Here is a 24,455-nt window from a genome sequence, read left to right on the forward strand (position 1 = left end):
TGTATCAAGGCCAGTGTTCTTGAATTCAGTGCCATTGTCACTTCTAATGTGCTTTATCTTGGCGCCATAGTTGTTCATTGCTCGATTGGCGAAGCGTCTGAAGACATCCTGCACTTCAGTCTTGTAAAGGATTATATGCACCCAAGTATATCTTGAATAATCATCAACAATGACAAAGCCATAGAGACAAGCAGTAGTAGTAAGAGTTGAGTAATGAGTGGGACCGAAAAGATCCATGTGTAGCAGTTCGAAGGGTTGAGTCGTTGTCAAGATTGTCTTCGAGGGATGCTTGGCCCTCGTCATCTTTCCTGCTTCACAGGCACCGCATAAGTGATCCTTCTTGAACTTGACGCCCTCGATGCCTATGACATGCTTCTTCCTTACAAGGGTGTGGAGGTTCCTCATGCCAGCATGCCCTAGCCTTCGATGCCAGAGCCAGCATTCAGATGCTTTTGCTAGAAGACATGCTGCAAGTTGTGGTCCTGCTGAGAAATCTACCACATACAAATCATCTTTTCGATACCCTTCAAACACTAGAGACTTGTCATATTCCATTAGTACAAGGCAACGATATTTTACGAACATCACAATCATGTTTAAATCGCAAAGCATTGAAACAGACATTAAGTTGAAACCAAGGGATTCAACAAGCATGACTTTATCCATGTGTTGATCCTTTGAGATTGCAACTCTACCTAGACCCAATACCTTGCTTTTACTAGTGTTAGCAAATGTGATGTGACTTTCGTCTGATGGACGTAAAGTTGAGTCCATGAGAAGGCTTCGCTTGCCAGTCATGTGATTTGTACACCCACTATCAATAATCCATTCTGAAGCAGCTGGTGTCATACCCTACAGTGCAGTTAGGGGGATAGGCTTCACGAAGAGAATTGTGAAGAAAAAACATTTGACGAACCAGTGGATTATTAAAGCTTAGGTCAAGATTAGGACTGATAGGGCAAGTTGCAAGCGATTTAGAAACAAAGTACATAGTAAGACCATTTGGGCATTTGATCTTGCACCCTACAAGATGTTTAAGGTCCCCAGCAATAGTGTCAGACGATTTTGGTTTTCGGCTGGAGACCTTTCCCTGCAAAAGAGAGTTAAGCTTTCTTAGCCACCCACATCTTTAGGGGTGGCTTCGAAGCAATGAGTCTAAGTGCAGCATCTGAGAACTTTGGCTTTGGAGCCCTAGCAAAAAGTCTTGCAGGTGGACAGTAGTACTCATAAGAATAAGCAAAATAGTTCTTGGTCTTATGAACATGGCGGTTTAAAGGACCGCGCTCATATTCATAGGCCTGAGTATGGCTTCCCTGCAAAACATTTGCGTTAGTTTGACTCCGGTGAGTCCTCTGTCTGTATGAAGCCTTTGGACCGTATGAAGACTGTGGTCTGGGGTTTGTCTTCTTCACCTGTGGTGTCATGATGACATTCACAGGAAGATTCTCCAAACACCTTTTCGGCACCCAGATCTTCTTCATAGGCGGTCCATTCCTGCAGTTAGTACCAATGTACTTGGCAAACACTTCACCATTCTGATTCTTAAACAGTTTATATTTTGCATCAAAGGATTCATCAATAACAATGGGGTTAGCACAAGTGAAGCCAGATAGAGTGGATGGATCTGCTGAAGGTTCCTTTGCAGCAACCCATGTGGTTTTGGGGTACTGCTCAGGTTTCCAGTAAGAGCCATTAGCATTCATTTTCCTTACGAATCCAACACCCTCTTTCCTAGGGTTTCGGTTCAGGATCTGCCTTTTGAGGACATCACAAAGTGTCTGATGCCCTTTAAGACTTTTGTACATCCCTATTTCAAGCAGTGTCTTCAACCTAGCATTCTCATCAGCAATAGCAGTGGTGTCCTCAGTAGAGGGGTTAGTTTCCACATCAACAGTTGAAGATATTGCAACAGTAGCAGCAGTAGAGCATTCAGCAACAGAAGTAGCATTATCACGCTCAATGCATTTAAGACATGGTGGTTCAAATTCTTCCTGAGCTGAACTGATCTATTCGGCGCGAAGTGACTTGTTTTCCTTTTGAAGATCTTCGTGAGCCGCTCTCAATTTCTCGAGTTCTTCATGAGTTGTTGAGAGCGTTTCATGACGACTTTCAAGTTCCTCATACTTAATATGAAGATTTTTATGTCTTCAATTAAGGACTGAGATCGAGTTATTTCAGCGTCCAACAGGTCATCGCTTTTGTCTAACAGTTTTTGAATATGTTCCATAGCTTTTTTTTGTTTAGTGACAAGGGAAGCAAGTTTTGCATAGCTGGGTCCAAATTCATCACCAGATTCATCATCACTGGATTCAGATAGATAGCATTCAATTACCTTAGCATCATTTGCCATAAGGCATGATGCAGAAGATGATGATTCTGGTTCGAAAGTCATCGCTTTGAGTGACTCCTTGAAGTCCTCGAAGCGAGGATCATGACGAGTTCGATGACCCTCATAGACCTCAGAGAGACGGTCCCAGATGAGCTTTGCATGATCGAGATGCATGACATTCCTAAACTAATTTTGAGATAGACAGGAGCAGATGACGTCCTTCGCCGTGAGGTTGAGAAGAGTGTACTTGCGAATGTCATCAGCTTCCGCCATTTTGCACAGATCGGTCAGACCAATCTCAGTGACGGTCCACACCTCGCTGTTTGCTTCCATGAGGCGCTTCTTCATCATGGCCTTCCACTTGGGATACTCGTGACTGTCAAAGATGGGGCTTGACACAGTCTTCATACCTGTGGTTGACATAACTGAAACTCCAGGCGGTTAAACCAAAATCACATAGAATAAGGGAGTACCAGGCTCTGATACCAATTGAAAGTGTGTTATATGGACTAGAGGGGGGGGTGAATAGGCGATTTTTATGAAAATCTTCAAAACATGTGAGTTTCGAAGACAAACGATAGAAATAAACCTATCATCATGCAGCGGAAGATAGACTACACTAGACAGACAATAGTCAAGCATTCAATGAAGTGAAACCACACTGACTAATAGTAGCTAGGCAGTAAGGATCATGTACATAGTGAAGACAAATAGATAAAGCAAATAGGCACTGACTTTACAAGAGCCAACCGTAAATAAAGAGATGAGAAGGATAGAACCAGTGTGTGTGACGAAGACAAAGGTTTAGTAGACCAGTTCCAACTGCTGTGACAGTTGTACGTCTGGTTAGGGCGGATAGGTATTTAAACCTGAGGACACTCAGTCCCCGACACTTAGTCATGAGCACACAGCTCAGAACACTTAGTCCTCTCCGTATTCCCCTTGAGCTAAGGTCACACAGACCTTGCCCAATCACTCTGGTAAGTCTTCAAGGTAAACTTCCAAACCTTCACAGACTTCGTTCACCGGCGATCCACAATGACTCTTGGATGCTCAGAACGCGACGCCTAATCGGCCGGAGGATTCACAGTCCTCAAGTGTAATAAGTCTTCAGATCACACAGACAAGAAGACTTAAGTGATGCCTAACACTCTTTGGCTCAGGGTGGTTAGGGCTTTATCCTCTCAAGGAATTCTCTCTCAAAGGCTTCGAGGTGGGTTGGTCTCAAATGACAAAAGTCGTACTTTAACTCTGAGCAGCCAACCACTTATGGTTGTAGGGGGTGGGCTATTTATAGCCAGTAGGCAACCCGACCTGATTTGTCCGAAATGACCCTGGATCACTAAGGAACTGGCACGTGTTCCAACGGTCAGATTTCAAACACACACGACAACTTTACTTGGGTTACAAGCAAAGCTGACTTGTCCAACTCTGAACAAGATTCGCTCTCATAGTCTTCACTCGAAGTCATAGGATTTTGGTTAAGCATCACTTTAGTCATTCTGACTGGTTTTCTTGGACCCCACTTAACAGTACGGTGGTTCCTATGACTCAACAAAGAAGAAAAAGAACTACGAAAGATCTAAGTCTTCGCGCTCCATAGTCTTCATGCGATGTCTTCTCTTGTCATAGTCTTCAATGTGAATGTCTTCACATACCACCTTTGACTTCAGTGTCTTCATACATTTTTAGGGGTCATCTCTGGTAGGAAAACCGAATCAATGAGGGACTTCTACCTGTGTTATCCTGCAATTCTCACAAACACATTAGTCCCTCAACTAGGTTTGTCGTCAATACTCCAAAACCAACTAGGGGTGGCACTAGATGCACTTACAACCCCTCTATTTATATGTTGAGCCTTGGGGTCGAAACTTGGAGTAAAAGCCTCCACAAATTCGGTTTCACCCGAAAGGCAAGAGTCCTTCTCGGACTATAGGGCCAGACGTCAGGGTTCCCGGCGTCTGGACCCAGACGCCAGGGACCCTGGCGTCTGGCCCCTAGACTCTGCAAAACTTCCTTTTGCGCTTTCCAAAAACCTCGTGGGCTTTCCCCTTTGGCCCAAATAAAGTGTTCTCGTAACCAAACATTTCGGGAAACATCCGGAACCCCTTCCAGAGATCAAACACTATTATCCCATATATCAAACTTTATCTCTGGACCATTCCGGAGTTCCTCGTCATGTCCGTGATCTTATCCGGAACTCCGAACAACATTCGGTTACCAACATACATAACTCATAAATACTATATCGTCAACGAACGTTAAGCGTGTGGACCCTATGGGTTCAAGAACTATGTAGACATGACCGAGACACCTCTCTGGTCAATAACCAATAGCGGAACCTGGATGCCCATATTGGCTCCTACACATTCTACGTAGATCTTTATTTGTCGAACCGCATAACAACATACGTTGTTCCCTTTGTCATTGGTATGTTACTTGCCCGAGATTCGATCGTTGGTATCTCAATACCTAGTTCAACCTCGTTACCGGCAAGTCTCTTTACTCGTTTCGTAATACATCATCCTGCAACTAACTCATTAGTTACAATGCTTGCAAGGCTTATAGTGATGTGCATTACCGAGTGGGTGCAGAGACACCTCTCCGACAATCAGAGTGACAAATCCTAATCTCGAAATACGCCAACTCAACAAGTTCCTTCGGAGACACCTGTAGAGCACCTTTATAATAACCCAGTTACGTTGTGACATGATGACCCACAAGTATAGGGGATCTATCTTAGTCCTTTCGATAAGTAAGAGTGTCGAACCCAACGAGGAGCAGAAGGAAATGATAAGCGGTTTCCAGCAAGGTATTCTCTGCAAGTACTGAAATAAGTGGTAACAGATAGTTGTTGTGATAGGATAATTTGTAACGAGCAACAAGTAACAAAAGTAAATAAAGTGAAGCAAGGTGGCCCAATCCTTGTTGTAGCAAAGGACAAGCCTGGACAAACTCTTATATAGAGAAAAGCGCTCCCGAGGACACATGGGAATATCGTCAAGCTAGTTTTCATCATGTTCGTATGCTTCGCGTTCAGTACTTTGATAATTTGGTATGTGGGTGGACCGGTGCTTGGGTACTATCCTTACTTAGACAAGTATCCCACTTATGATTAACCTCTATTGCAAGCATCCACAACTACAACAAAAGTATTAAGGTAAACCTAACCATAGCATGAAACATATGGATCCAAATCAGCCCCTTACGAAGCAACACATAAACTAGGGTTTAAGCTTCTGTCACTCTAGCAACCCATCATCTACTTATTACTTCCCAATGCCTTCCTCTAGGCTCAAATAATGGTGAAGTGTTATGTAGTCGACGTTCACATAACACCACTAGAGGAGAGACAACATACATCTCATCAAAATATCGAAGGAATACCAAATTCAAATGACTACTAATAGCAAGACTTCTCCCATGTCCTCAGGAACAAACGTAACTACTCACAAAGCATATTCATGTTCATAATCAGAGGGGTATTAATATGCATATAGGTTCTGAACATATGATCTTCCACCAAATAAACCAACTAGCATCAACTATAAGGAGTAATTAACACTACTAGCAACCTACTAGAACCAATCCCGGACCTGAGGACAAGAATTGGATACAAGAGATGAACTAGGGTTTTGAGAGGAGATGGTGCTGATGAAGATGTTGATGGAGATTGCCTTCTCCCGATGAGAGGAGCGTTGGTGATGACGATGGCGATGATTTCCCCCTCCCGGAGGGAAGTTTCCCCGACAGAACAGCTCTGCCGGAGCCCTAGATTGGTTACGCCAAGGTTCCGCCTCGTGGCGGCGGAGTTTCGTCCGAGAAGATGGCTTATGATTTTTTCCCATCGAAAGACTTCATATAGCAGAAGATGGTCATCGGAGGGCCACCAAGGGGCCCACGAGGTAGGGGGCACGCCTAGGGGGTAGGGCGCGCCCCACCCTCGTGGGTAGGGTGTGGCCCCCCTGGTGAACTTCTTGCACTCAATATTTATTATATATTCTGAAATTGTCTTCCGTGAAGTTTCAGGACTTTTGGAGCTGTGCAGAATAGGTCTCTAATATTTGCTCCTTTTCTAGCCCTGAATCCCAGTTGCCGGCATTCTCCCTCTTTATGCAAACCTTGTAAAATAAGAGAGAATAGGCATAAGTATTGTGACATAATGTGTAATAACAGCCCATAATGCAATAAATATCAATATAAAAGCATGATGCAATATGGACGTATCAACTCCCCTAAGCTTAGACCTCGCTTGTCCTCAAGCGAAAGCCGAAATCGAAAAATATGTCCACATGTTTAGAGATAGAGGTGTCGATAAAAGTAAAATACGAACATGAGGGCATCATGATCATTCTTAGAACATCAACTTACATAATCTTGTCATATGATTTCTTATGCTAGAGTAATAATTCAATCACAATTTCAAGTATGAATCGTAAACTTCATTGAAAACTAACAAACTATAATCTCAGTTATTGGAGCAATTGCAATTTATCATAACATAGGAAAGAGTCAATGTATAAGAGCTTTTCAGCAAGTCCACATACTCAACTATCATATAGTTTTTCACAATTGCTGACACTCACGCAATACTTATGGGTATGGAGTTTTAATCTGACACAGAGAAAGATAGGGGCTTATAGTTTTGCCTCCCAACGTTTTACCTCAAGGGTAATGTCAACAATAATAGTTAATGAAAACTCACATCCAATTAGCCATATATACCAGGATCTTTCCAACATACCGTGCTTGCCAAAGGATAAAATGTAAAAAGGAAAGGTGAAGATCATCATGACTCTTATGTAATGTAGGAGATTGAACATATAAACCCTAAGGGACTGCGCCCAACTAGCCGCCGTGACCACGTCTCCTTTTATTCCTGCGCGTGTTACTGTAGCGACGAGGGGAAGGGATAAGGTCCCGAGCGCCGCGTCCAGCATCCTCTCTCATCTCCCTTTCCCCTCGCTCGCTTCCTCCTCCCGAGCCCGCAGATCCCTAGCCGCCTTCTCCCGCAGCACCTCAGCCGCCTCCTCTCGCTCTCCACCCAGCTGCTCGCCACCACTTCGCCGCCTCCTCCTCCCCTGCTCCTCTGACCTCGAAGCCCCAACGCATGGTTGCCGCCGCCGCTCGTGTCTTTCTTCCCGCAGCCTCCTGCGGGACGATGCCTCCCCATCCTCCATTAGTCGCCGCTGTGGGATGTGGTTCTGGACCGGTCCCAGGTCGCTGCCGAGGAGCAGAGGAGGACGATCGTGGGGGGAAGGAGCAGAGGAGGACGTCACGGGGGAAGGTGCAGCGAGCCTCCCCATCCTCCATTAGCCGCCGCTGTGGGATGTGGTTCTGGACCGGTCCCAGGTCGCTGCGGAGGAGCAGAGGAGGACGACAGCGAGGGGAAGGAGCAGAGGAGGACGTCACTGGGGAAGGTGCAGCGAGCCCGAAGGTCCAGACGGCGCCCTCGTCATGTGCCGGATGCTGCTCGCCAGCCCTCTTTGTCGTCCTCAATCTAGGTCGCCCATCTACGTCTCGCCTTCTTCTTCCCCCGAATTTCACCTTAGTTACTGATGATCTGATTTCAATCGTTGGTTTACTGTTTGTCTAAGCAAGATGTGTGAAGATCCGAGACAGAAAAGAGGAGGAAGAATTTTGACGAAGAGTTCGGTGATGGGGAACATGTGAACTCTCTCTCAGCCACGTCTTTTCCTGCTACAGTTTGATTTTGATGTTATGGTTGATTCTACCCCTGATGTGGCCTAATTCTTTCTTTGTCACCCTTTTGATATGTGTTATCAAAGTTAGTGATTGGAGTTTCTCTGTTATGTCAGTACACATTGCTACTTTCAGGTTGTTTAATTACTTTATATGAAACACATTGACATTATATGGAAAAGAGGCATATATATGATTCTCTGTGTATTTGCAATGTCGTGACTGCAGAGGTATCCTTCTCTCTGTAACAAGTCTAATTATTTGCGAATTGGGTGTGCATATGCTTGCGTCTACCTACTCTATTTGCGCTCAAATACCATATATGTATGGACTGGTAGAGGTAAAAGATAAATTCAGAAAGATAAAAAGGAAATGACATCTATTCCCGAATTTATGTTTCTATGGTGTCATGGGTTCAGTTTGTGTTGCACATTTATGTGTCAACGACGACTATCAAACAAGAAAATTGTTCACCAGCTATGGCCACCTCCGCGTTTATCTTTTCATGGTCATGGAAAATGAAATGTTCATGAATCGCCGGTTGCTTTCAGGCCGACACGGGCTGCCGGTCCACCCAGCGCGCGGGTAGCTGTGCAGATCTCTAATCGGCACCCTCCCTATGGCACCGCTCCACAATGCCGACCAGCATTGAATATGCCATGGATCCGCCAAGCAGACGCCTCAGGACGGTCATCCAGAATGCTATCCTGCCTCCATTCAAGCCCAGGTCAATCGTCCTCTTCCATTCTGCGGCTATTACCTGGAATATTAATGACCATTTATTTGCTGACAGTGGTTGCATTTTCCTTAAATTTTAGGCGCTCTTCACTTGCTTCATAATTTCTGAATAAATGCATCTATGTTCAGTCTGATTTTAAATTGCACTGAAACTAGAAAGCAGTGGATGCCTTGGTGTTATGTTCCAACAAAAAATAGGAAGGAAGCAGAAAGTGGAATAGGTAAATAGTCACAGTGCACTATAGATTGTCCATAACTTTTTCTAGGTCAGCTGTAGTACTGGTATGGATAAAAGTAAATATGTCACTGGTGTTACATCTTCCTAATCCATCATATGTGTAAAGCTAAGATCAGATATTTGAATTGTCAGACTCTTTTGCTCATTGTCAGACCATGACTAAGGCTTCCTATTAAAATTGTGTGGAATGCTACTAAAAAGTGGAAAAAATTATTATTCTATGGTATTCTTTATTCTCCTAGCCCCTACAAGGCTTCCGGTTAAAGTTCATCGATGTGCTCCTGAAAGTGAATTAGTGGCACCCAAGTATGCGCTCGTGCTTTCCTTCTGTTATGGCTTACCTATTTGCCTTGGAGTGTGCTTTTTTTCGGGGCTCATATTCTTGGCATATGCATGTATGTACAATGAATCTTTTTTTATCTGATCACTTGTCTCTTTATCTAGAACTTGAAGGATAAAAAATATGAGGAAAATGAAAGCAGTTACCACGGCCATCTGAAAAGCTAAAAAATTGGAGAAGGTCCTGAAAGTAAAAAGCAAGAGGTCAAGGATTCAGTCTGCCAAGTCTTTGTATGATTAAAATTTTAGTGGCTAGCATAATTTTTTGTACCAGTATGTTTCCGACTTTCCGCCTGCAGATCAACCACATCTATGTGTTTGAAAAGAACCTGCTTTCCTCAAAAGATTGCTACTACCTGCTTCTTTACAACACTTCACGGATGACTTGTGATGACACCTGGTATTAATTAGTACAGTAGGAACGATGGGTTTTTCATCACATTCTTTGATGTCAATCATTGCAAAGTTGTAACGTACTAAATCCTAATATGCCAATGCAGCAAAAAAAGTCTTATTTTTCAGATTGCACCAAGAAAAAACTGCTTCCATGGCTTCCTTGGCCTCCCTGTCGTGCTCGAGATGGAGATGCCTCCCTGCTTCACCACTGCTAGGTACCTCTTCTTCCTCAGCTTCGTCCTCCTCCTAGCAGTGGATGCTGCAGGCCCATCTCCCCAAGCACCCCACCCTCGCCATGGATGTGAGTGCTCGAGTCTCTTCCCTTACCGTCCTATCTTATTTTCCTCCATACAATAACAGCGTTACCTAACGGTTAATAATTTTCTGATATCTGAATGACTCTGTATGACTGGATGTTTGGATGGATAATTTGGTAGGTCGCAATCTAAAAGTTTCTTGTTTCTGTGCTGGATGCAGTGAGTGGGAGGTCAGTTTGCTCTGAATCCCTGAGAGTTTTGGTCCTGCATCTCTTGCTCAATCAGCGGGCTGATCTTTGCCGGTGCCGGGGTGACATCACCAGAACTGCTGCATCTTCATCTGGTTTGCTTTAGATAACGAGAGCAAGGCAAGCAGCTTGCCAAAAACAAAGGTCCACACTCTGTTTCAGTCACATGTGTGGCCTTACTTTTCTGAATTTTAGTACAGACAATGACCACATTGTCAATTCCAGGTGGATGCAGAAGGAACATCACTTGTTGGCTCCCTTGACAGAAATGCGGAGTTTTACATGATTTACGAGGACATGTCTTCTTGGATGGATGTGGATTATTTGGTTCCTTTGTGGGAACTGATAACATTTTGTTTACATATTTACTGCTCGACCGTATGCCCATAAGGATTGTTTGATCTCTTTTTCTACGCAGACTGCAGGTGTAGGTCCCCTGCTCACTAAGGACAAGGTCAGATTGCTTTAGGTATTTTAAGATGATTAATCCTTGAGCACCATAGTTGATTGAAATCAAATATGCAGATCACTTTTCCTTACAATTAAAATGAAATATGTTGCAAAATAAAGTGGTGTATATTGTGAGACTATGTACTGTATGAGTTATTTGAGTAATGATGTGAAAGCAATGTATAAACTTGGTGAATTCACTTCAGTTTACTGATACTGGTTTATCAATATGTGGCCATCAAGTGTGATGTGCAAGTTATATATATATTAGGCATCTAATGTACTATGTATTTACAAACTTTTCTGTGTGTTCCACAGTACCAAGTCGAGCATCCAATAACAGATTTGGTTCTAATCAAGGATCACACATTTCATGCTTGCACTATAGTTTATTTCTCCATTCATGCATTATCAGTCTTAGTACTTGCTCTTGTGCCTGCCCGGCTTGCTCTATTACTGACTTTGCCTTCTCTTCCTAAATAGCAGACCTGGTTTTCTTTATGTCCTTGAAGCAAATACCACAATGTTAGCTTGAAAGTATTTAGGATACATACAGAGCCAGAAGGTAAATAAGGGATTTGACAAAAAGAGTACACACTGATTTTAGGTGCTGCACTTCAGAAGCAATCCCCTCCTTTACCCCCACAGGCTCCTACAGGCAAATCAACCTGCAGTCAGCATATTTTTATATTTGTTGCTTGGAACAACAAGCTGAATCAACTGAATTACTCACGTTATGGCAGGTCTTGGTGTACAAGACTGCAACCACTAATAAAAAATAAAATATCATGTTAGACAGCTATTTATCTATAGTAGATACACTACAGTGCAATTGATGCATCGGTCTCACGAAACGATGTTGTGCTGGGTCTCATAGGATCACTTGCGTTTTGATCGAATTTCTATGAAGCCTACAAACTAGGATCACTTTTTTTTCGAGAAAACACAAAGGACCTTTGCATTTCATTTCATGGAAAAGGTAGAACAGACCTCCTAGGAGGTGAGCGGTACAGTGTCATGCATCCTATCAATGGACATCCCAGGTTGTGGGCAGGACAACCCGAAACCCCTGGGCTCCAGCGTTTTCCCAACATCGGGTCTCATCTTTGATCCTATCCACTAATGGTTCGATGGACGGCGTGGCGTAGTCGAAGACACATGCGTGCAGATCACTCTTATTTTCTCACACGAAGCATTTCAAGCCGATGAGCTGTAGTTGTAGTTCTTTTCAAACTGCCATGATTTTAACCAAAAGTTTAGTACAGGTGCAGATTCTAATTTGTGTGATAAGTTTATGACATTTTTGTCTTGCATGTGTATTTATAGCTAATATCTCTTATTGCAATTCGTAGGATCAGAATCGGGACATGAATCTGAACTATGATATTTGGATTTACGATCTCATTCATGGAAATTGTGCAAGATAATGAGCAACAGACATTATTTCATCCCAGTGAAGCTCCAAGTTTGGCTATTTGCTGGGGATACGAGTTCTAGACTGTATAAGAAATATAAAATAGAATTAAGCTGGAAAAGATATACATATTATAATATCTGCATTGCCTTTTATTAAACAAAATATATAACATTGTGATGGGGTAATGACAATACTGAAACATCGTCAGCTACCACTATCTATTTTGTGGGATCATTAGAAGGTGAAACTTATGTACGGTTCTATCATCCTGGTCATTAATTTGTTGGCGTGTAGCTGATGCAATATTAGTGTGTGTGCTTGTGTGTCGCTATTTTGCTGAAACAAGTACTATTATTGCATAGGTTATCATTTATCACTATTAGAGTTGCAGTTTACCTTTTCCATATAGATACTGTTCTTACCTCAAGTTGGTAAACAATATGTGTTCTTACCTCAAATTGACATATAGTGCATTCCAGGCATCAAATTTTATCACTATTAAATTAGATATATCAAATTGAGTTCAGTAGTCTATCATTGGAACCTTGATGATTTATCTCATTTGAACATAATCTAACCCCTCTGATTTTTGTCAGTACATGATTGTACACCTCCTATGCCCGCTTAATTGTGTGTTCATTTTGTTAATCAAGAAGCATTTGATTTTATGGCTGGGTACGTTGAAAATATATAAAACCTTTCTTCTTTTGGATAATTTGTTTCCCTTTGACCAATCTTTGTTACTTGCCTACACATCTGCTGCTCCAGCGCGACTGCTTCGTGTGCTGCCTCGAGTCGCGCGGCCACTACGCCCGCGCCGAGGCGGAGGCCGCTGCCACTCTCGACGCCCTCCGCTGCGCGCTCTCGCCGGCGGCGTTCGCAAAGCCTTGTCGCGGCGCTGCAAGTGTTGCCCCCCTCCTCCCCAAGGGCAAGGTGAAGGAAGGTGCCTGTGTGGTTCTTCTGCAGCTCGCAGCGAGGATTGCTGTGTCCAACCTGCACAAGAATGCCAAGAAGTCCTCAGAGACGTAAGCCACGGCGCATGTTTCTGCCATTATTTTCTTCGGTTAGATTTCGCGGATTTAGGTGTTGAAATTTTTTGGGCTGTGGATGCAGGATTAAGGACACGTACCTGTACTACAACGAGAGATATCTGGGCTGCTTCTTTGTGGCTTCCAAACATGAAATTTTTGTTTGGAAGTTAGTTTAGTTTTTTGTTGTGGATTCACAGCTTCTCACATGTACCATCCTTTTAGACCTTCAGGTTCCGAAAGAAACTAAATGAAGATACGGTGGTATGGTCTCAATAGTACAACTTAAAGCCTTCAAAGCTTTATATTTTCTCTGAAATTTGCTCTTGAAGAATTATGTATCTATGTTAGATCTGGTGAGTAAAGACGGCTTCCAAGCAGAGGATGCGGGAGTGTTGGCCACATTTGGTTTTCGACTTGGGTGTCTAAATATTCTCACAATACTTGGCTCCCTTTCGCCCTTGCGCCATTGGCGTAACGAGTCATCTAGTAAAAGTAAAAGATAGGCCCTTCGCAGAGGAAAGCAGAGGTTGTCATGCACTTTTATGGTTGGATGCACAAAATCTTAATGTGAAAGAACGTCACTTTATATTGCCACTTGTGATATGGACCTTTATTATGCAGTCTGTCGCTTTTATTTCTTCCATATCACACGATCGTATAAAGCTTATTTCTCCCACACTAATAAGTCATACATATTTAGAGAGTAATTTTTATTGCTTGCACTGATGCCAACTTACTTGGAGGATCTTACTCAATGCATAGGTAGGTATGGTGGACTCTCATGGAAAAACTGATTTAAGGGTATTTGGAAGCACAAGTAGTATCTCTACTTGGTGCGATGAATTTGGCTAGCATGAGGGGGAAAGGCAAGCTCAACCATGTTGGATGATCCATGACAATATAATTTATCTCAGATGTAAGAAAACATAACCCATTACGTTGTCTTCTTTGTCTAACATCAACTCTTTAGCATGTCATATTTTAATGAGTGCTCACAATCATAAAAGATGTCCAAGATAGTATATTTATATGTGAAGACCTCTCTTCCTTTATTACTTCCTATTAATTGCAACGATGACCAAAACTATGTTTGTCAACTCTCAACAACTTTTATTCATCATACTTTTTCTATGCGAGCTCATTACTCTCCATAAGATTCACATGATCTCTTTGTTTCTTTTTATTTCTTTCTCTTTTCTTTTATTCACTTAGGATCATGGCAAAATAATCAAGCCCTTGACTCAACACTAATCTTTATTATATAGCTCATGGACTCGATTACATAGAGGAATTATAAAGCAAAAATCACGACTAGATCATACTAAAACTTTTATTCTACTAGATCAAGATATTGCCAAAAGGATCGAACTAAGAAAAAACGGTAAAGATAAAATGATGGTGATACGATACCGGGGCACTCCCCCAAGCTTGGCAGTTGCCAAGGGGAGTGCCCATACCGATGTGATTATGTCTCTCTTTTCGGGGATGGTGATGTGATATTCTTGGCGATGATGCCCCTCATGATACGATTCTCCTCCTAGAGCTTATTGACTTGCTGCTTGAGGTCCATTATTTCCTTTCGGAGTTTTCCTGTAACAGTCAAAGCTCCCTGCACCCAAGGGTGCTGCATAGCTGCGGGAGAACCAGTGACACTTTTTTTCATATTCTCATAAGAAAGAAATCTAACATTGGAAGGGATAACCGAGTTTGGAACAGCCGAGCTCTGCGGTTCTCCCATTGTGAATCCAGCTCGGAAGCGGGAAGTGACTTCTTGATCCTCTTCCATGGCATCTATCCTTTTCAAATCAGCCTCCATCTCTTCCTCCGTTGCTGGCCCAAAGAGGTCAACATTGTTGTTTGTCATTGATCCCGGTGTCGGGTGAGACACCCGGCTCTCCCCGACTGACTCTTTCGAAGACATCTTGCTCTAATCTGTAGCAGCAATATCTCGAAACACAAACAGAGGATAATTGCGTGATACAGGAGTCAAAACCCCCGGGAGATTATATAATGAATTTTTACCTACCAAAATACGTGTCGTGTAAAAAACGGAGTCCGGAAAGCGCACGAGGTGCTCACGAGGTAGGGGGGCGCGCCCAGTAGGGTAGGGCGCGCCCTCCACCCTCGTGGAGGCCTCGTGTCCATCCCGTACTGCTTCTTAGTTTTCTATTTTTCTAAATATTCCAAAACGGAGAAATATTGCCTTATAAACTGTTTTGGAGTCGGTTTACTTACCGTACCACATAGCTATTCCTTTTCGGAGTCCGAAACATTCCGTAAAGTGTCCCTTATGTATTCCTCCGGGGTTACGGTTTCAATAACATTGGTTTCAACATTTATTGGATTACCTGAGATATAATGTTTGATTCTTTGACCGCTCACCACCTTCGGATTTGTGCCTTCGAAGTTGTTGATTTTTATGGCACCGGAACGACAGACCTCCTCGATAACGTAAGGACCTTCCCATTTCGAGAGAAGTTTTCCTGCAAAAAATCTTAAACAAGAGTTGTATAGAAATACATAATCACCTACATTAAACTCACGCTTTTGTATCCTTTTATCATGCCATCTTTTAACTTTTTCTTTAAACAACTTGGCATTTTCGTAGGCTTGGGTTCTCCATTCATCGAGTGAGCTAATATCAAATAACCTCTTCTCACCGGCAAGTTTAAAATCATAATTGAGATCTTTAATAGCCCAATATCCCTTGTGTTCTAGTTCGAGAGGTAAGTGACATGTTTTTTCCATAAACCATTTTATACGGAGACAAACCCATAGGATTTTTATATACAGTTCTATAGGCCCATAATGCATCATCAAGTTTCTTGGACCAATTCTTTCTAGATCTATTAACCGTCTATTGCAAAATTAATTTGAGCTCTCTATTAGTCAATTCTACTTGACCACTAGACCGAGGGTGATAAGGGGATGCAATTCTATGATTAACATCATACTTAGCAAGCATTTTACGGAAAGCACCATGAATAAAATGTGAACCACCATCAGTCATTAAATATCTAGGGACTCCAAATCTTGTAAAAATAACTTCTTTAAGCGTTTTAATAGAAGTGTTATGATCAGCACTACTAGTTGGAATAGCTTCTACCCACTTAGTAACGTAATCAACAACAACTAAAATATGTGTATATCCATTAGAGGAAGGAAAAAGTCCCATATAGTCAAAGCCCCAAACATCAAATGGTTCAATACCGAGAGAATAGTTCATAGGCATTTCTTGACGTCTACTAATATTACCAATTCTTTGACATTCATCACAAGATAAAACAAACTTACGGGCATCCTTGAAGAGAGTAGGCCAATGAAAACCAGATTGCAATACCTTATGTGCAGTCCTATCTCCAGCATGGTGTCCTCCATAAGCTTCGGAGTGACACTTGCGTAGGATCTGTTCCTGTTCATGCTCAGGTACACAACGTCTAATAACACCACCTACTACTTCTTTATAAAGATGTGGGTCATCCCAAAAGTAATGCCTCAAATCATAGAAGAACGTTTTCTTTTGCTGGTATGTGAAACTAGGTGGTATAAACTTAGCAACAATGTAATTAGCATAATCCGCATACCATGGAGCAGTATGAGAAGCATTTATAACATTTAATTGCTCATCAGGAAAGCTATCATCAATAGGTAGTGGGTCATCAAGCACATTTTCTAACCTAGACAAGTTGTCTGCAATGGGGTTCTCAGCTCCCTTTCTATCAACAATATGTAAGTCAAATTCTTGTAGCAAGAGAACCCATCTAATAAGTCTAGGTTTAGCATCTTTCTTTTCCATGAGATATTTAATAGCAGCAAGATCAGTGTGAATAGTTACTTTAGAATCAACAATATAAGGTCTAAACTTATCACAAGCAAATACAAATGCTAAAAGTTCTTTTTCAGTAGTAGCATAATTTCTTTGGGCATTGTCTAGGGTTTTACTAGCATATTGAATAACATTTATTTTCTTATCAACTCTTTGCCCTAGAACAGCACCTACAACATAATCACTAGCATCACACATAATTTCAAAGGATAGATTCCAATTAGGTGGCTGAACAATAGGTTCAGAGATCAATGCTTTCTTAAGTATTTCAAATTCTTCTACACAATCATCATCAAAGACAAATGGTATATCTTTTTGTAATAAATTAGTCAGAGGCCGAGAATTTTTTGAGAAGTCCTTAATGAACCTCCTATAAAATCTGGCGTGACCAAGGAAACTTCTTATACCTTTGATGTCCTTGGGGCATGGCATCTTCTCAATAGCATCAACCTTGGATTTATCAACTTCAATACCTCTTTCAGAAACTTTATGCCCCAAGACAATACCTTGATTAACCATAAAGTGGCACTTTTCCCAATTCAAGACAATATTAGTTTCTGCACATCTCTGCAAAACTCGATCAAGGTTGCTCAAGCAATCATCAAAACAAGATCCATAGACGGAGAAATCGTCCATGAAAACCTCACAAATCTTTTCACAGAAGTTAGAGAATATAGCCACCATCCATCTTTGAAAGGTAGCAGGTGCATTACATAAACCAAAAGGCATACGTCTATAAGCAAAAGTACCAAAAGGGCAAGTAAAAGTAGTCTTTGATTGATCTTTGGCTGACACAGGTATTTGAGAGAAGCCAGAATAACCATCTATAAAGCAAAAATGTGTATGTTTGGATAATCTTTCTAGCATTTGATCGATAAAAGGTAAGGGGTAATGATCCTTTTTAGTGGCCTCATTTAATTTGTGGAAATCAATTACCATCCTACAACCTGTAATAATTCTTTGAGGAATCAATTCATCTTTATCATTAGGAACAACAGTAATACCTCCCTTCTTAGGGACACAATGGACAGGACTTACCCACTGACTATTAGCAACGGGATAGATTATACCTGCCTCAAGGAGCTTTAGTATTTCTTTTCTTACCACTTCTTTCATTTTAGGAGTCAGCCGTCGTTGATGATCACGAACTGGTTTAGCATCTTCTTCCAGATTTATTTTATGTTGACATAGAGTGGGCTAATGCCCTTAAGATCATCAAGAGTACAACCAATAGCAACACGGTGCTTCTTCAGAGTTTTCAATAATCTCTCTTCCTCATGCTCTGAAAGGTTAGCACTAATAATAACAGGATATATCTTTTTCTCATCAAGATAAGCATATTTAAGAGTATCAGGCAATGGTTTAAGCTCAAACACGGGATCACCCATGGGTGGAGGAGGATCCCCTAGGATTTCAACAGGAAAATTGTGTTTCAGAATAGGTTCCTGTTTAAAGAATACTTCATCTATTTCCCTTCTTTCATTCATAAACATATCATTTTCATGGTCTAGCAAATATTGTTCTAAAGGATCACTAGGAGGTACGGCAATAGAAGCAAGACCAATAATTTTATCCTTACTAGGTAATTCTTCTTCATGGTGTTGTCTACTAAATTTAGAGAAATTAAATTCATGAGACATATCATCTAAACCGATAGTAACAACATCCTTTTTGCAATCTACCTTAGCATTAACAGTGTTTAAGAAGGGTCTACCAAATATAATGGGACAAAAGTGTTGGAAATATGCCCTAGAGGCAATAATAAAAGCATTATTATTATATTTCCTTATTCATGATAATTGTCTTTATTCATGCTATAATTGTGTTATCCGGAAATCGTAATACATGTGTGAATAACAGACACCAACATGTCCCTAGTAAGCCTCTAGTTGACTAGCTCGTTGATCAACAGATAGTCATGGTTTCCTGACTATGGACATTGGATGTCATTGATAACGAGATCACATCATTAGGAGAATGATGTGATGGACAAGACCCAATCCTAAACATAGCACAAGATCGTATAGTTCGTTTGCTAGAGTTTTTCCAATGTCAAGTATCTTTTCCTTAGACCATGAGATCGTGTAACTCCCGGATACCGTAGGAGTGCTTTGGGTATACCAAACGTCACAATGTAACTGGGTGACTATAAAGGTAGACTACGGGTATCTCCGAAAGTGTCTGTTGGGTTGACATGGATCAAGACTGGGATTTGTCACTCCGTATGACGGAGAGGTATCACTGGGCCCACTCGGTAATGCATCATCATAATGAGCTCAAAGTGACCAAGTGTCTGGTCACGGGATCATGCATTACGGTACGAATAAAGTGACTTGCCGGTAACGAGATTGAACGAGGTATTGGGATACCGACGATCGAATCTCAGGCAAGTAACATATCGATTGACAAAGGGAATTGCATACGGGGTTGATTGAATCCTCGACATCGTGGTTCATCCGATGAGATCATCGTGGAGCATGTGGGAGCCAACATGGGTATCCAGATCCCGCTGTTGGTTATTGACCGGAGAGTCGTCTCGGTCATGTCTGCTTGTCTCCCGAACCCGTAGGGTCGACACACTTCAGGTTCGGTGACGCTAGGGTTGTGAAGATATGTATATGCAGTAACCCGAATGTTGTTCGGAGTCCCGGATGAGATCCTGGATGTCATGAGGAGTTCCGGAATGGTCCAGAGGTAAAGAATTATATATAGGAAGTGCTATTTCGGCCATCGGGACAAGTTTCGGGGTCATCGGTATTGTACCGGGACCACCGGAGGGGTCCCGGGGGCCCACAGGGTGGGGCCACCTGCCCCGGGGGGCCACATGGGCTATAGGGGGTGCGCCTTGGCCTATATGGGCCAAGGGCACTAGCGCCTATAGGCCCATGCGCCTAGGGTTTCCACAGGGGAGGAGTCCCACTAGTGGAAGGCACCCCTAGGTGCCTTGGGGGGAGGGAAACCTCCCCTTGGCCGCCGCCCCTAAGAGATTGGATCTCCTAGGCTGGCGCACCCCCCCTTGGCCCTCCTATATATAGTGGGGGAGAGGAGGGACTTCATACCACAGCCTTTGGTGCCTCCCCCTCTCCCCGTTACGTCTCTCTCTCGTAGTATAGGTGAAGCCCTGCTACTGTGACGCCCTGCATCCACCACCACGCCGTCGTGCTGCTGGATCTTCATCAACCTCTCCTTCCCCCTTGCTGGATCAAGAAGGAGGATACGTCTCCCGTCCCGTACGTGTGTTGAACGCGGAGGTGCCGTCCGTTCGGCGCTTGGTCATCGGTGATTTGGATCACGTCGTGTACGACTACCTCATCCCCGTTCTTTGAACGCTTCCGCACGCGATCTACAAAGGTATGTAGATGCATCCGATGACTCGTTGCTAGATGAACTCCTAGATGGATCTTGGTGAAACGAGTAGGAAAATTTTTGTTTTCTGCAACGTTCCCCAACAGTGGTATCAGAGCTAGGTCTATGCGTAGTTCTTCTTGCGCGAGTAGAACTCAATTTGTTGTGGGCGTAGATTTGTCAACTTTCTTGCCGCTACTAGTCTTTTCTTGCTTCAGCGGTATTGTGGGATGAAGCGGCCCGGACCAACCTTACACGTACGCTTACGTGAGACCGGTTCCACCGACTAACATGCACTAGTTGCATAAGGTGGCTGGCGGGTGTCTGTCTCTCCCACTTTAGTTGGAGCGGATTCGATGAAAAGGGTCCTTATGAAGGGTAAATAGAAGTTGACAAATCACGTTGTGGCTTTCACGTAGGTAAGAAGACGTTCTTGCTAGAACCCTAATTCAGCCACGTAAAACTTGCAACAACAATTAGAGGACGTCTAACTTGTTTCTGCAGCAAGTGGTTTGTGATATGATATGGCCAAAGTTGTGATGAATGATGAATGATCTATATGTGATGTATGAGATGTTCATGCTATTGTAATAGGAATCACGACTTGCATGTCGATGAGTATGACAACCGACAGGAGCCATAGGAGTTGTCTTTATTTTTTGTATGACCTGCGTGTCATTGAGAAACGCCATGAAAATTACTTTACTTTATTGCTAAACGCGTTAGCCATAGTAGTAGAAGTAATAGTTGGCGAGCAACTTCATGGAGACACGATGATGGAGATCATGATGATGGAGATCATGATGATGGAGATCATGGTGTCAAGCCGATGACAAGATGATCATGGAGCCCCAAGATGGAGATCAAAGGAGCTATGTGATATTGGCCATATCATGTCACATTTATTATTTGATTGCATGTGATGTTTATCATGTTTTGCATCTTGTTTACTTAGAACGACGGTAGTAAATAAGATGATCCCTCATATTAATTTCAAGAAGTGTTCCCCCTAACTGTGCACCGTTGCGACAGTTCGCTGTTTCAAAACACCACGTGATGATCGGGTGTTTTATTCAGACGTTCACATACAACGGGTGTAAGACAGATTTACACATGCAAACACTTAGGTTGACTTGACGAGCCTAGCATGTACAGACATGGCCTCGGAACACAGAAGACCGAAAGGTCGAGCATGAGTCGTATAGAAGATACGATCAACATGAAGATGTTCACCGACATTGACTAGTCCGTCTCACGTGATGATCGGACACGGCCTAGTTGACTCGGATCATGTTATACTTAGATGACTGGAGGGATGTCTATCTAAGTGGGAGTTCATTAATAATTTGATTAGATGAACTTAATTATCATGAACTTAGTCTAAAATATTTTACAATATGTCTTGTAGATCAAATGGCCCACGTAGTCCTCAACTTCAACGTGTTCCTAGAGAAAACCAAGCTGAAAGACGATGGCAGCAACTATACGGACTGGGTCCGGAACCTGAGGATCATCCTCATAGCTGCCAAGAAAGATTATGTCCTACAAGCATCGCTAGGTGAAGCTCCCGTCCCACAGAACCAAGACGTTATGAACGCTTGGCAGACACGTGTTGACGACTACTCCCTTGTTCAGTGCGGCATGCTTTACAGCTCAGAGCTGGGGCTCCAAAAGCGTTTTGAGAGACATGGAGCATATGAGATGTTCGAAGAGCTGAAAATGGTTTTTCAAGCTCATGCCCGGATCGAGAGATATGAAGTCTCTGATAAGTTCTTCAGCTGTAAGATGGAGGAAAATAGTTCTGTCAGTGAGCACATACTCACTATGTCTGGGTTACATAACCGCTTGTCTCAGCTGGGAGTTAATCTCCCGGATGATGCGGTCATTGACAGAATCCTCCAGTCGCTTCCACCAAGCTACAAGAGCTTCGTGATGAACTTCAATATGCAAGGGATGCAAAAGACCATTCCTGAGGTATTTGCAATGCTGAAATCAGCAGAGGTAGAAGTCAAGAAGGAACATCAAGTGTTGATGGTCAATAAAACCACTAAGTTCAAGAAGGGCAAGGGTAAGAAAGCCTTCAAGAAGGACGGCAAGGAAGTTGCCGCGCCCGGCAAGCAAGCTGCCGGGAAGAAGCAAAAGAATGGACCCAAGCCCGAGACTGAGTGCTTTTATTGCAAGGGAAGCGGTCACTGGAAGCGGAATTGCCCTAAATACTTAGCAGACAAGAAGGCCGACAAAACAAAAGGTATATGTGATATACATGTAATTGATGTGTACCTTACTAGTGTCCGTAGTAGCTCCTGGGTATTTGATACCGGTGCAGTTGCTCACATTTGTAACTCAAAGCAGGGGCTGCGGAATAAGCGGAAACTGGCAAAGGACGAGGTGACGATGCGCGTCGGGAATGGTTCCAAGGTCAATGTGATCGCCGTCGGCACGCTACCTCTATATTTACCTTCGGGATTAGTTTTAAACCTTAATAATTGTTATTTAGTGCCAGCTTTGAGCATGAACATTGTATCGGGATCTCGTTTAATTCGAGATGGCTACTCATTTAAATCTGAGAATAATGGTTGTTCTATTTATATGAGAGATATGTTTTATGGTCATGCTCCTATGGTGAATGGTTTATTCTTTATGAATCTCGAACGTAATGCTACACATGTTCATAATGTGAGTACCAAAAGATGTAAAGTTGATAATGATAGTCCCACATACTTGTGGCACTGCCGCCTTGGTCACATAGGTGTCAAACGCATGAAGAAGCTCCATGCAGATGGACTTTTAGAGTCTCTTGATTATGAATCATTTGACACGTGTGAACCATGCCTCATGGGTAAGATGACCAAGACTCCGTTCTCAGGAACAATGGAGCGAGCAACCAACTTATTGGAAATCATACATACTGATGTGTGCAGTCCAATGAGTGTTGAGGCTCGCGGTGGCTATCATTATGTTCTCACGCTCACTGATGATTTAAGTAGATATGGGTATATCTACTTAATGAAACACAAGTCTGAAACCTTTGAAAAGTTCAAGGAATTTCAGAGTGAGGTTGAAAATCAACGTGACAGGAAAATCAAGTTTCTACGATCAGATCGTGGAGGAGAATACTTGAGTCACGAATTTGGCACACACTTAAGAAAATGTGGAATAGTTTCACAACTCACGCCACCTGGAACACCTCAGCGTAACGGTGTGTCCAAACGTCGTAATTGCGCTCTATTAGATATGGTGCGATCTATGATGTCTCTTACCGATTTACCGCTATCCTTTTGGGGCCATGCTTTAGAAACTGCCGCATTCACTTTAAATAGGGCTCCGTCGAAATCCGTTGAGACGACACTGTATGAATTATGGTTTGGGAAGAAACCTAAGCTGTCGTTTCTAAAAGTTTGGGGATGCGATGCTTATGTCAAGAAACTTCAACCTGAAAAGCTCGAACCCAAGTCGGACAAATGCGTCTTCATAGGATACCCAAAAGAAACTATTGGGTATACCTTCTACCTCAGATCCGAAGGCAAGATCTTTGTTGCCAAGAATGGGTCCTTTCTAGAGAAAGAGTTTCTCTCGAAAGAAGTAAGTGGGAGGAAAGTAGAGCTTGATGAAGTATTACCTCTTGAACCGGAAAATGGCGCAACTCAAGAAAATGTTCCTGAGGTGCCTGCACCGACTAGAGAGAGTTAATGATCAAGATACTTCTGATCAAGCTCCTACTGAAATTTGAAGGTCCACAAGGACACGTTCCGCACCAGAGTGGTACGGCAACCCTGTCTTGGAAATCATGTTGTTAGAAAACGGTGAACCTTCGAACTATGAAGAAGCGATGGCGGGCCCGGATTCCGACAAATGGCTAGAAGCCATGAAATCTGAGATAGGATCCATGTATGAAAATGAAGTATGGACTTTGACTGACTTGCCCGTTGAACACGAGCCATAGAAAATAAATGGATCTTTAAGAAGAAGACAGACGCGGATGGTAATGTGACCATCTATAAAGCTCGACTTGTCGCTAAGGGTTATCGACAAGTTCAAGGGGTTGACTACGATGAGACTTTCTCACCGGTAGCGAAGCTAAAGTCCGTCCGAATCATGTTAGCAATTGCCGCATTCTACGATTATGAGATATGGCAAA

General features: G+C 42.7%; 1 long non-coding RNA gene across 24 annotated transcripts; it reads left to right on the forward strand.

Annotated features, from left to right (window-relative positions):
- Positions 1-7,222: 7,222 nt before the first annotated feature.
- Positions 7,223-13,545, forward strand: LOC119302135. 24 transcript variants are annotated; one of them, XR_005147348.1, is made up of 8 exons: positions 7,223-7,833; positions 7,931-10,044; positions 10,221-10,392; positions 10,474-11,263; positions 12,051-12,163; positions 12,712-12,790; positions 12,884-13,140; positions 13,229-13,545. It is a non-coding gene; the product is annotated as an uncharacterized LOC119302135 (long non-coding RNA). The 24 variants fall into 24 exon arrangements; XR_005147358.1 differs by having other exon boundaries at positions 10,474-10,717; positions 11,182-11,263; positions 12,051-12,790; XR_005147359.1 differs by having other exon boundaries at positions 10,474-10,717; positions 11,185-11,263; positions 12,051-12,790.
- The last annotated feature ends 10,910 nt before the right edge of the window (positions 13,546-24,455 follow it).

Source organism: Triticum dicoccoides, chromosome 5A (genome assembly GCF_002162155.2).
Source record: "Triticum dicoccoides isolate Atlit2015 ecotype Zavitan chromosome 5A, WEW_v2.0, whole genome shotgun sequence".
Lineage (NCBI taxonomy): Eukaryota > Viridiplantae > Streptophyta > Magnoliopsida > Poales > Poaceae > Triticum > Triticum dicoccoides.